We start from the raw sequence: 13,343 nt of genomic DNA, 5'->3' as shown, positions 1-13,343 counted from the left end.
TTTGTTTGGACAACAGCTCCATCCATTTTCCTCACCTACGATCATGGTGGTGGGGAAAGTTCTCCCAGCTGACAGAGAGCAAAAGATCTCAAACACCTGGAGACAGACGCACCTACAGCCAGTTTACGATCGTTAGTGAGCATGTCTTTAGAGCGCGAGGTGAAACCTGCAGAGCTGCAAGCAGAAGGTTCAGAGCTTCCAACCCTGACCAACACGCCGCTCTGCTCCAGCACACTTATCTTTATCCTGATCGATCGAAATTGATCAAAAAAAATTATCTGATTGTGTTCATGCACTGCTTTTGCAACTGATGTATCTCAACAGGAAGCAGGTTTCATATCTGCAACATTTATCTAACCTAAATCTAACCAAGTTTATTCTATTTGATAAGGTCCCTCCAGCTTCCAGAAGTGTTTCTGGTCCTTGTTAAATAATGAAATCATCACATGTGAGAACGGAGAGATGACAAATGGTGTTCAGGAAGGTTAGAAAACTGGGAAAGTTGTGTCCGTGGACATAAAACTTGTGCGAGGCTGCGATGTGCTTTCTGAACTTCTGATTTGTAATAAAAAATAAGAAGCAATGTCGTTCAGAAGCTGCTTTTCCACATTCGCGCTGCTTCTCATCGTGCTTCCAGAGGTTGGCCGACAAAGAAAGTTTGGAAGAAGGTTTGCTTTACAGATACGTAGAAGACTTGGTTGGCTTTGTGTCGAGGTCTGCAGTCCTGTGGTGTCATTCAGGAGTCCTTTGTTCTTTATCTCCTGCTGACTCTTTCCTCTGAAATAAAAGGCATAAAATCCCCCCAAAAGTGTCTTCAAAGTGCACGCTGCCCTGAATTTTACGATGTTGTTTCGTTAGTAGTTTCTTATCTGTTCGATCCATCATCTACCATGAGAATTCAGCTCCCCGCGTGGGATCATTCCAGTTTATCTCGTCTTTATCTGCATCTTTTACTGTCAGCACATCAGCAAAACATCTGATCTAAATATCTGTTTCCTCTTTGATAATCACCGTATCTGTTTATTCTGTAAAGCTAAAGTTGGGTGTTTAATCATCGCGGTGGGAAAAAAGGCTCTGATTATTTCAGTATATAAGATAAGATACAGTAAGGTCCATAAGCATTTGGACAGAGACTTTTTTCTAATTTTGGTTCCGTACAGTACCCCAGCGGAACAACTCAGATGTAGCTGAAATGCAGACTCTTAGCTTTAATTTGGTGGGTTGAAATAAAAAATGTGAGGGAGCTAAAGTAAATCACTTCGTTTCAGGGCCCAAAAGCAATTGGACAAATTAAATAAGTGAAAATGAAACGTTCATTTCTAATACTTGGTTGCAAACTCTTTGTGGTAATGACAACCTGAAGTCTTAAACTCGTGGACATCGCCACATGCTGGTTTCCTCCTTTTTAACGCTCTGCCAGGCCTTTACTGCAACCGTCTGTTTGTGGGCCTTTCTGTCTGAAGCTCAGTCTTCAACAAGTGAAATGCGTGTTCAGATCAAGATCAGGTAACTGACTTGGCCATTTGTGAATATTCAACTTCTTTGCTTTAATAAACTCCTGGGTTGCTTTGGCTGTATGTTCTGCGTCATTGTTCATCAGTTTTATGAAACTGCCCAATTTGACTGTATTTGACAGTTTGTCTCTGAACACCTCAGACTTCATTCTGTCCTGTGTCACAATATCATAAACACTAGTGTCCCAGTGTCACTGGCAGCTTTGCACGCCCAAGCCATCACACTGCCTGTGCCGTGTTTTACAGATGATGTGATGTGCTTTGGGTCATGAGCTGCCTTCTGTAGCATGGAAATGATTCTGCGATCATCCACCACTGTTGTCTTCTGTGGTCATCCAGGTCTTTTTAGGTCACCAGTACTTTCTTTCTTTCTCAGGATGTACCAAACTGTAGGTTTTGCCACTCCTAATATTGTGGCCATTTCTCAGATGTTTTTGTCTGTTTTTGCAGGTTGGCTTGTTTCACCTGCATGGAGAGCTCCTCTGACCACATGTCATCTGTTCATACAAAATCTCCCAGATGCAACCACACCTCAAATCAACTCCAGGCCTTTGATAATGACATAACAAAGGAATTGCCCATGAAACACCCTTTGAGTTAATCGTCCAATTACTTTTGGTCCCTATAGAAAGAGTGTGGCACATGTTAACGACCTGAAACTCTTAAACTCTTCATCCAATTTGAATGTGGATACGCTCATATGAAAGCTGAGAGTCTACACATTATGTCCAGACTTCATTTTTCAATTTGTGAAATGTGCATTTGTCCTTCATAATTAATTAATTAAAATTCTGTACATTGGTCAAGATAAAGAGAAAAACTTAACGATTAAAATTGGAGGATTTAAAAAAAATATTTTATATCTTTTGTAAACCCTGATGTTCATAAAAAATACACACCTTCATGTTTTTAATTTGATTTAAAAGCTTGGTATTTAAAAGTGGCCCAATGATTATTTAACCTGTACTGATGTTGACAGATGTTCTTTAAAGGCTTGAAGCTTTTGTCCTTCCACAGCTCCAAACCAAAAATGATAATATTAACCAATAATAACTTATTTTTATGGCACTTTTCCAAACACAGAGTTGAAAAGCACTTCGCAGTTCAAATAAAGACACACATAATTCATTACACGCACGCACGCACACACACACATGCATGGTTTCAAACTATGGCTAAAAATGACTTTTTCAGCAAATAGCAAATAACAAATAAAGCCTACCTGATTGACCGAGGAAGGCTGTTCCACAGTTTGGACGTAACAACCTCCAAAATCACAGAAGGTTAGGAGCTCTGCAGTGTGAGCAGGGCCTGTCCATGCAGAGCCTCACATGTTAAGAACAGAATTCTAATCTAATCTTCTAATCTCACTGGAAGTCAGTGACGGGATGCAAGGATTGGACTAAAATTTAAGAGGTTAACTGACAGTAAAGGTTTGATTTTTTCAATATTTCTCGGATGAAGGAAAAAAGACTGGGTAACCTTTGATGCAAGTTTCAGGTGCTGATCAAAAATGATACCAAAGTCTTTTGATTTGATGTTATTGGCGAGGGGGCTGATGTACTGACTGACTTCCTTAGAGAATCTGGGCTAAATGTTTGTGGTGTAACCTGAATTATTAAATTACTGCAGAAAAAAACTCATCTGCTGAAAATTTGCTGATCAGTACGAGTGGAATTTTTTTTGTGTGTCGTTTTCATTTTTTTTCTTCTTATTTTGTAAACTTGTCGGTTTTATGTTTTTCATTAATAACAACAACAACAATGATAATAACAATCATAAACATAATCATAATAGCAATAATATATTTCACTCCATGTCCTGGTGTCCTGCATTTGGGTCCTCTTAAAAACTCTCATCATGATTGACTGTGCAGGCCGGCACAGCTGTGCCAGATGTTTTATGTTTAACACATGAACCATGTTTTCACCAAGGAGGACCAGCTCATCAAATTCAACCCTCTGAAAAACTGCAGCAAAGTCATAATCGTTAGATTTTCCATAAAATCGCTTTGCGATGAGTGAAAAGCTGCCGGGCGGCGTTTCTCAGTGACATGCTGCTACTTCAGTTCACCTGATATTTAAACAGGATAATAAACAGATGCTCTGCACGCTCTGCAGAAGAGATAAAACAAACCAGCACCAGTATGACGTCCACAATCACACCTACATGACCATTAATCTTTGATTAAATGACTGTAGCACCTCCCACGCAACAATTAAATGAGTCATTCATTAGTCTGAAATTGACTCAAACAGTGATGCCTCTCCTTGTTCTGGTGACCAAATGCATCTGTTATGGTAAAAACACAGCAACGTGAATCTACGGTGAGAGAAGATCGAAGAAATCAGCAGAAACCGCAGACGCTGCAGTAACACAGGTTAACCACAAGGGTACCGCAGTCCTGAGGACTTTCAGCTTCTGGAGGAAACTTCAGGTTTAACTTCGTGTTTCTCTGTTATGAAAGTGGTTTCATCTCCATAGTAACACTGCTGACCTAACCATAGAGATCAACGCACATGAAACTGCTGCCTACTGAAAATACTGTCCCCATTCCCGGAAGACGTCGTGGAGCCTCAGTGCGTCAGTAGCACGAGGTCAGATTAGTAAAGACTGATCAAAGTGCTCGTCTTCCTCTAATGATCGACCAGGAAACACGGATCATATTAAAAAAAACTGCATTCTTCCTGCTTTTTTCTCGTTTCTTGTGCACTTTCAAAACGTGTTATTGTTCTACACCTGAACAGGGTGGTGCCATACGCCACTGTTAGAGTATGAATATTATTATTACTGATGTCTGCATGTTTGGTGGAGTATAGAGAAGGTCAGAAAGAGCTTCACTCTGTGTCTTTGTGGATCTACAGAAAGCATAAACCTGCACTGATGTTTGGAGCTAATAGAGGAAGAGTAGAACAGAGTAGAATAGCGCTTTATTGTTCTTGTACATGCACGACGTAATTGTGGGTGCTCCACACCAACTGTGCAGGGATAAAATATACAGGGTGGGCCATTTATATGGATACACCGTAACAACATGGGAATGGTTGGTGATATTAAAGTCCTGTTTGTGGCACATTAGTATATGTGAGGGGCAAACTCCTCAAGATGGGTGGTGACCATGGTGGCCATTTAGAAGTCGGCCATCTTGGATACAAGTTGTTATTTACAAGTTTCTATTTGTTCACAGCCATTGACATGTCGAAGAGGTTAACACGTGAGGAGCGGATCGAAATTGTGTTGATATCTGGTGAACGCAGTAACCGGGTCATTGCAGCAGATTTCAATGCAAGACACCCTACGAGACCACCCATCTCCATGCTACAGTTAGCAAACTGCTTGCTAAGTTTCGTGAAACTGGTTCAGTGTTGGATTTGCCAAAATGTGGACGCAAGAAAACTGTCACTAATGAAGAAACATCAGTGGCTGTCCTAGCTACTTTTAAGATTAGGCATAAAACTTTCCTTTTTGCTAAAGCATATAGTTAGGGCTGGACCAGGTGACCCTAGATCCTCCCTTAGTTATGCTGCAATAGACGTAGGCTGCCGGGGATTCCCATGATGCATTGAGTTTTTCCTTTCCAGTCACCTTTCTCACTCACTATGTATTAACAGACCTCTCTGCATTAAATCATATCTGTTATTAATCTCTGTCTCTCTTCCACAGCATGTCTTTATCCTGTCTTCCTTGTCTCACCCCAACCAATCACAGCAGATGGCCCCGCCCCTCCCTGAGCCTGGTTCTGCTGGAGGTTTCTTCCTGTTAAAAGGGAGTTTTTCCTTCTCACTGTCGCCAGAGTGTATCCAGGTGCAGAGTGAGCTGCTGAGTCCTAAGTTGCTTAGTTAGAGGGCAAGAGGAGGGCGCACATTACAGAACAATTAGAGAAGAGCTCAGAGATGGAAAACAGTTTGATCTGTTTCAAAGATAAAAATTTGGGGATGGGGGTGTCCATGTCTATCCCTATTGGGGGTGAATGTAACCTAGCAGAGGGAGGAACACGTAGATCAGAGGGGAATCCTTGGCAGGTAATATGCACTGTGTCTGCAGCAGCTGTGATGCTTTGGGCCTCTATTATGTTTTTGGTATTCTGGTATTTTTCTGAAATTTGTTTGCAATAATATGAGAAGTCACTTTGACCTCAGACGCCTGCTGACACTAACTCATTCTACAACCAGCATCAAAGCAACGAGGGAGGTTTGCGCCCATGACATCATTATCATGCTGTGGTATTTTAATCCTCAGTGCTGCCATTTAGGCTGCCAATTCAACCAACTTCAACCAAGTAACATCTGCCACAACTGTACAGTCATTTGAGAGAAATCACCTGTGCAAAAATAGTCAAATATCTCCCCGTGAATGTCAAACAGGAGCTTTTGTTGAAATGCTTTTCTCCCACTTTAAAGTAGTGTGCCAAATCCACGCTTCCACAAATCTAATGCGGGAAGTGGGAACACAAGACTGGAGAAGAAACACTCTTTTGCAACATAACTAATGGCTGTTCAGCTCTAAGAAAAAGCTTTATCGAAACAGACAGTTTTACAGTACAAAGGCTCTGCCTCCCATTCTACTTTTAAATACTCTAGGAACAACAAGTAGGCCTGCAGAGCGAGAGCGAAGTGCTCTAATAGGCTGATATGGTACTACAAGGTCATTAAGATAAGATGGGGCCTGATTATTTAAGACCTTGTATGTGAGGAGCAGGATTTTGAATTCTGGATTTAACAGGAAGCCAAAACAGGAGAAATCTGCTCTCTCTTTCTAGTCCCTGTCAGGACTCTTGCTGCAGCATTTTGGATCAGCTGAAGGCTTTTCAGGGGTTTTTAGGACATCCTGATAATAATGAATTACAGTCGTCCATTTAAGGAAGTGAATAAATACATTTATCAAGAACAACAGTTTGTGAAGTTTGGAGAATTGGGTATACTGAAAAAAGTGTTGTTTAAGTCACGTTGGCAGCAACTTAAACAACTGAGTTAAATCAACACAACTTATTCATATTCAATAAACGTGTGAATTTTGTGTTGATAAAATGTGATTAAACATGTTTAGATGAAGTAAGTTGAGCTCTTTGAATATTATGATTTTCTCCAGATTGATTAAATACCTTTTTACCCCAGTACTACTTGGTCACTTAAATACTGCATGTTGTCTTCATATTACATAATGTTCACTTATAATTACCAGTTAACCTAGGCCTAATAAATGCAACACTTTAAACTGTGGGAGGAAACCAGAGAGAACCCACTGCAAACTAACCAGACTGCGGACTTGAACCAACGACCTTCTTGCTGTGATGTAACAATGCTAACCAATGCACCACTGAGCTGTCGATACAGACCTCACAAAAGTAGGAAAGCTATGATTACAAGGCTTGATGCAGAATTTTCTTTACATTTTTTTGTCCTTGACAGGTTAAACCACAATATATTGCAACAGCCTACACGTGGTGTGCGTATGCTTTTATGCTTCTTCTGACTCGTGCATTTCCTGTGCTTTGAAATCTTGTGTGATCTTATGAACTTTGTGAGTCCAGTCAAGTAATCTCTCTGACAGGATTGTTTCATGTCATCTCAACAAGAACAAATTAATCTGTTGAATTTCATTCAGACCTTAGATGATTTCACTACGTTCACCATAGAAACATGTTTTGCAAACAAGCTAGGCTTTTGTAAATGTAACAACCACCCAATTTCCTTTTTTCAGTGATGGAATATGTATGTGTATATGTATATATGTGTGTGTATGTGTATATATACTTACATACATATATATTAGAGATGGCACGATACCACTTTTTTTAATGTGAGATACCGATATGAATCCGATATAGTGTTTTTTAATCAATAAAACTGTTTTTTTTTAATATCTTGCTGCTTTTTGTATAGGTTCATACTCAAGTTAAAAAAAAACCCCCACTAACGCTATTCTGTTATACATGTATGTAAAAATACACTGCACCCAAAATATTTCATAGTTCAGCAACACTGATCAATCTAATAAACTTAAACCTACTCCATCCTCCCTATTCTGGTATTTTAAAGAGTACTTAGCAGAAATATTAAGCAACCTAACTAATAGGGCTCTAAAACTCCCAGTGAAAAAAAAAAGGGAACCACCCCCCACCTCATGATGCTTAATCGACGTAATCAACTTTAATTTGATGCAGTGTGAAAAAAATGCACAGAAATAAATTATTTTTCAAGAATAATTAAATAGATTTAACATCTTTCTTCTACAGAACTGCAGACTGCACAGATGGTATCTTCCCAAAGGAAAAAGTACTATAGCTTACTAGGGTATATCAGACTTAACAGTTACTATATACAGTAATGGACTTCTATACATTTTACATCAAATTAAAACTTTGGTTGTAAGATTCAGATAATTATTTATTAAAAGCTAGACATTTTAAATGAGAACAAGAAAGAAAAGTATGTCTTTGTGCCGCCTTTTCCCTGTTCATGCTCTATCGGCCCCCCTGGCTAAACTTTCCTAGATCCGCCCCTGCACAGTTACCAGCGTCAGCTGCGTGGAAAAGGATCCTGGTGTAGAAAGTAATATTAAATAAATTCTAACAACAGATTATCAAGCTGACGTATAGTCCATGTCTGTTGCTGTAACAGTAATTCATGTTTAGAGTAAAACATCCCAGCTCACTGACTTGATCAGGGCAACAGTGCCTAAAATGTTGCATAATGTTGCTAAGAGATCTGTTACTTTGTGGTCATCTTAGACGAGTAGTTTTATGGACAAAAACCAGCAGGTCATTCAGTGTTTCCTTAGTGCTGATGTGTCAGAGATGTTGGTGTAACTGAAGTAATGTTGTTAAGTCCTTAAAGTCATATTCTTTTATTGTCATGACTGTATTTGAAGCTATTTTTACTTTTGTATGATACCTGATTGATATGTAATATGGCTGAAGTAAACTAAAGCCTGAAATACTTAGTCAGTCATTTGTTTAATAGTAATTTAACATTATATAATTCACATATAAAACTATGAATTGTAATTTTAAACGGTTTAAAAGCATGTAGAATAGCATATGTAGGCAAGTATATTTCTCCTTTTTTATCAAGAAGCAAAAACAAACAGGAAAAAATAAGAAACGGGGCAGGGTTCGATGGTTGAATCATCCGTCCCCATCAATGCCACAACCAAATCTACGCCCTTGGTGTGAACATATATTAATGAGATGTTCAAGATTTCTAAATGATCAAATTTAATATTATTTGCTGAAATGGTACTAATATATTCTTTCTGGGAATAAAAGCAATGATATTTGGTGAGTATAAAGTGAATGATGGGATACAAACACAGGTAGAAAATGAACAAACTAAAATAGTAAAGGAGACTAAATTATTAGGACTAATACGTGACAATTAAACCAGTTGTGTACAAACTCAAGTGTTCAAAAGCTAGCTCTTATCACTTCAGTTAACCTCTCAATCATGAACAAAATCAAACAGGTTCTAGATCATAATTCTCAGTATTGTATTTAACTGATTGTGTAGAGGTATGGGGAAATAAATATAAAAATATGACGAGGACTCTCCATTTACATGAACAAATTAGAGACTATTAGATAGACATGTCTACTATTTCATAGGAGATGTCAAAACGTTGTATGGTGGAGGTAGAACTAATGTTTCACTTTCTCTGTGAAGGTAAAAAAAGAGAGATTTTCCATTACAGAGAAAAAAAATGAGGGGAAATCTTACATATTCATGGATCCCAATCTAATGAAACCAGTGACATATTCTTAAAGTGTCAAATAAAGAAAATCCACCAGTAAGAAACAGAAACAGCTGCATGTGTGTAATCAGCCAATCAGAACAATGCATTTCATCTGTGTCTAGCATGGAAAGAGCTGCAGGTTTGAATGCATTCATAGTTCAGTTAGCCCCCATGTTTCAGTATTGTATGTTTCCTTTTTCCATATTAGGTTCTCACAGAAGCTCCTGCCGTGGCTCCACCCCCTGCAGTGACATCACAGCGGAGCTGTTTGGTGTAGCTTTGATTGTGGTCTACCCTGAGGTTTGAGCTGAGAGAATTTCTATCAGAGCTGTCAGCATATTTCCTTTGACCTGGTTTGACACAGGAAACCCGACAAAACGAGGATTTATCTGATAAATCACTAAGTATTCAACCACTGCTGGTTACTGGCAGGGCTGTCAGGAGTTTTCACACAGCCGTGTGTCGATCAAGTTTCAAGGTAACCTGTGCAGCCTCACCAGCGACACCTGCAAATGCGATGGAGACAAGGTGATGCCTTAGCTGTTGTCTGTAGTGAGATAAAAATGTCTGACCTGAGGGTGGCGCTAAAGGAGAGGACAGCCAACCGTTATTGGCCTCCACGGCCAGAAACAAAGTAACAAAGTTACTTCATCCTGTAAAGGCTCAGTGGAAGGGAGCAATGTAACAGTAAAAACGTTAGAAACTCTCATTTTCAAGGAAAAGAGACACCAGCCATACAATGTTTTGTGTCTATTAAAAATGTTATAACTTGCATTTTATGTCTGTGAAGGTTCTCAGTCATCCAGGTCATCGCAGTCTAAGGAGCTTGGGAAAAAAAGCGTCTGGACTTCTTTAAGTTGCAACTTAAAGAAGTCCAGACGCTTTTTTTCCCAAGCTCCTTAGACAACTTGCATTTTACTATTGTCATTTATTATAATATGTGGCACAAGAGCTGTACAGATTGAAAAAGACTTAAAAAGACTAGACTTAAGACACAATCATTTTATATCAAAAAACAGAATCCATGCAGTTTTATGCTTGAACTAAGATCTAAGGCAGCAGCAAAACGAAACCAGTGATCGAGACGTCAGATAAATTTTTTTTTCTTGTTCTTAATCTCAGTGAGCTGTTGTAAACTACTGAAGGATAAATGCAGATAAACTGGCCTCTCTTTCCTCAAAGTAGTCACTGGAAGTAACTGAGGGGTCACAGGAACATTTAAAAGTGCTGCATCATCTGCATACAAGTTTATTTTTTCATCCAAATATTAAACAGGCTCAGCTTTGTAAACGTCATCGCAGAAAAACTGGGAGGTATTTTCAGACCTCGTAGTGTCTCTCACGTACACAGAACTTAAAGCCTAGCTTTAGCTATCTCGTTAGCTAGCTTTCCAACATAAATGGAACCAACCATGCACTCCTCCAAAAACCCAGCAGCCTGTTCTGGGCCGGAAAAGGGAGCGACAGCAGAGTTTTCCAGGAGCGGGAGAAGTGTGACGAAACATCAAGGATTAAAAAGCAGCATGAAAATCACAGACGGTGGCTGCAAATCACACTTTTATTGTTTTTACAACTTGATTTTCTTTTAAATCTTCATATGTTATAATTTTGCTCTTCTCTGCAGCTGGCTGATGGAGGAGCAGCCACAGACCAGCTGTACCACGTTATTTGGACACTGCCTCCATCTGACAACCGATGCTGTCTGCATAGAGACGGTCTGACCCACGCTCAACCAATAAGAAGTTGAACAGCTTCATCTTCTTTAGGTAATTAGGTCTTTTTACAAGTTGTTGTCATAGAAACAGGGCTTTGTGTTTAAACTTATTGTTTCACTTTTTATAGCATGTAACGCATAATAGTAAAATTTACTATGTAATATTGCTGTATGCAATATAATAAAGAACAGTTTCACATTTACACGCAATACCTTAAAACAATTTACTTATACAGTAAAACTGAATTCAGCCGGCAGGTAGTTTCTGTGTTTTGTGAGGCAAACTTAATCAAATCAGTTCTAGCTCCTCAAATATGTTTTATATCAGTTTTATTTTATGTAAAAGGTCAACAGAATTATTACAGAGACAGAGAAATATACTTTTGGAAATTCAGTTTAAAGTTTTGGCATGTGCTTTGTTTTTTGGTTGTAATCACAGTTCTTGCACTTACCCAAATACAATTAACCTTTCTTCATTTTCCTAAGTAGACATATAATGACTAATTTGACAAAAAATAAAGACACATTGCACTTTGACTGTAGAGATCATAAGCTTAATTTCCAGGCAGGGAAAGAGGGAATGACTGAGCCATGAATGAATGGGAACCTTAAGAAGCAGTTCTGAATGAATAAAATATTCCTAGATGTCACAAACTCTGTGGTTCCCCAAACCACAGCAGAGGCTCTGGTTAGCTCAGAAACCCCCCCTCCCGTCACTACTCTGACTTTGTTTCCAGTCACCGCAGCAGCACAGCTCTCAACACGCAGCAGCTCGCTCGTCAAACACGCCACACTGCGAGGATCACGTCCATCGAAAACTCAAACACCTACCTCATCTCTTTGTGCTGAAACTTCTGAATTACTGTGACCCAATTTTTAATTTCTTCTTGCTTTTGGTGAGAGTGGGAGGTAAACAGTTTGTGGAAACAGCCTAAGAAACAAAATATCACCGTATTATGCTTACGAAATATCTGAACAAAAAAAAGTGCATACATGGCAAACTCAGGTTAATAACCTGAGCTCTCACTGAGTTGACCTGGATGTTGTTCAGGCCCGGCTGTGAATCCTCCCTGTCCTCTCTCTACTATCATAATAGAGATTACTGAACTTATTTTTGTAGCAAAATAAAATTTGCTCTTCATTGTTCACATGAATTCTCTCCATCACGCTGAAGTAAATTAAAATGCATAAACTGCACGTCTTCGACCTTTACATAGTTCCTCCTGTTACGTAACTGTTACGTAACCTTTTTCTACGTAATGTAGAAAAAGGTGGATGTAAATAAAATTCACAGCAGAATCCTTGACAGGTGTGAGATCCTCTCTGTTTTCTCGGGGTTAAAATGTGTTGACCTAAATTGAAAGTATTTCTAGATGATGGATGGTCCACTCTGAGGGAGAAGCTCTTCACCTTCCTCTGGATTATTTGCATTTTTTGTATATTTGTCTGTTAGTGTAGCACTTTGTTGTACGTGTGGACATGAGGACCAAAGCCAGAGGTGAACTTGCAGTGAGACATTTATTGACTGTTACAAAAATCCAAAAAGGTGAAACAGAAAACAAACCTGAACCTGAACCCTGGGCTGGAAACCTCTGGAACAAGGTGAACAGACACTCTGACAAAGCACGAGGGGAGGCAGCGACTATATATTGTGTTTATACACCTCTCTGCATTTAATTATGAGTTATTATTAATAGCTCTCTTCTACAGGCGGTCTTCGTCCTGTCTTCCTCCCCTCACCCCAGCTTATCACAGCAGATGGCCCCGCCCCTCCCGGTGCCTGGTGCTGCTGGAGGTTTCTTCCTGTCAAAAGGGAGTTTTTCCTTCCCACTGTCGCCAAAGTGTTTGCTTGTAGGGAGCTGTCTAATTATTGGGGGTTCTCTGTACTATTGTTGTGATTTTGGTTATGAATAAAATTGAAGTAATGATAATGGATTGGATTTATATAGCGCTTTACAATGCCACTATTCATTCACTCTCACATTCACACGCTGGTGGAGGCAGCTACAGTTGTAGCCACAGCTGCCCTGGGGCAGACTGACAGAAGCCAGGCTGCCATATCGCACCATCAGCCTCTCTGGCCATCACTAGTAGGCGGTAGGTGAAGTGTCTTGCCCAAGGACACAAAGACCAGGACAGACAGAGAGCCCGGGGTTCAAACCGGCGACCTTCAGGTTACAGATGCGCTTCCCAACCCCCTGAGACACGAGCTGTAGATTGAAATGAATTGAATGAAGGCACAGGAAAGCAGTTTGGGGAAGTGGAGACAGCTGGAGAGAAAAAGGCGTAGCTGAACTAAATCACAGAAGATGCGACAACGAAAGCAAAGCTAAAAGCAAAACATGAGGATCGCTAACTTTCAAAGCAGGACACGAGATGATTAAG

The sequence above is a fragment of the Aulonocara sp. 'chitande type north' Nkhata Bay genome, linkage group LG1 (assembly GCF_057382095.1).
Source record: "Aulonocara sp. 'chitande type north' Nkhata Bay isolate Kocher_YH1m ecotype deep benthic linkage group LG1, A_spYH_male_GT1.1, whole genome shotgun sequence".
NCBI classification, from domain to species: Eukaryota; Metazoa; Chordata; class Actinopteri; order Cichliformes; family Cichlidae; genus Aulonocara; species Aulonocara sp. 'chitande type north' Nkhata Bay.
This window is presented reverse-complemented; position numbering follows the sequence as displayed.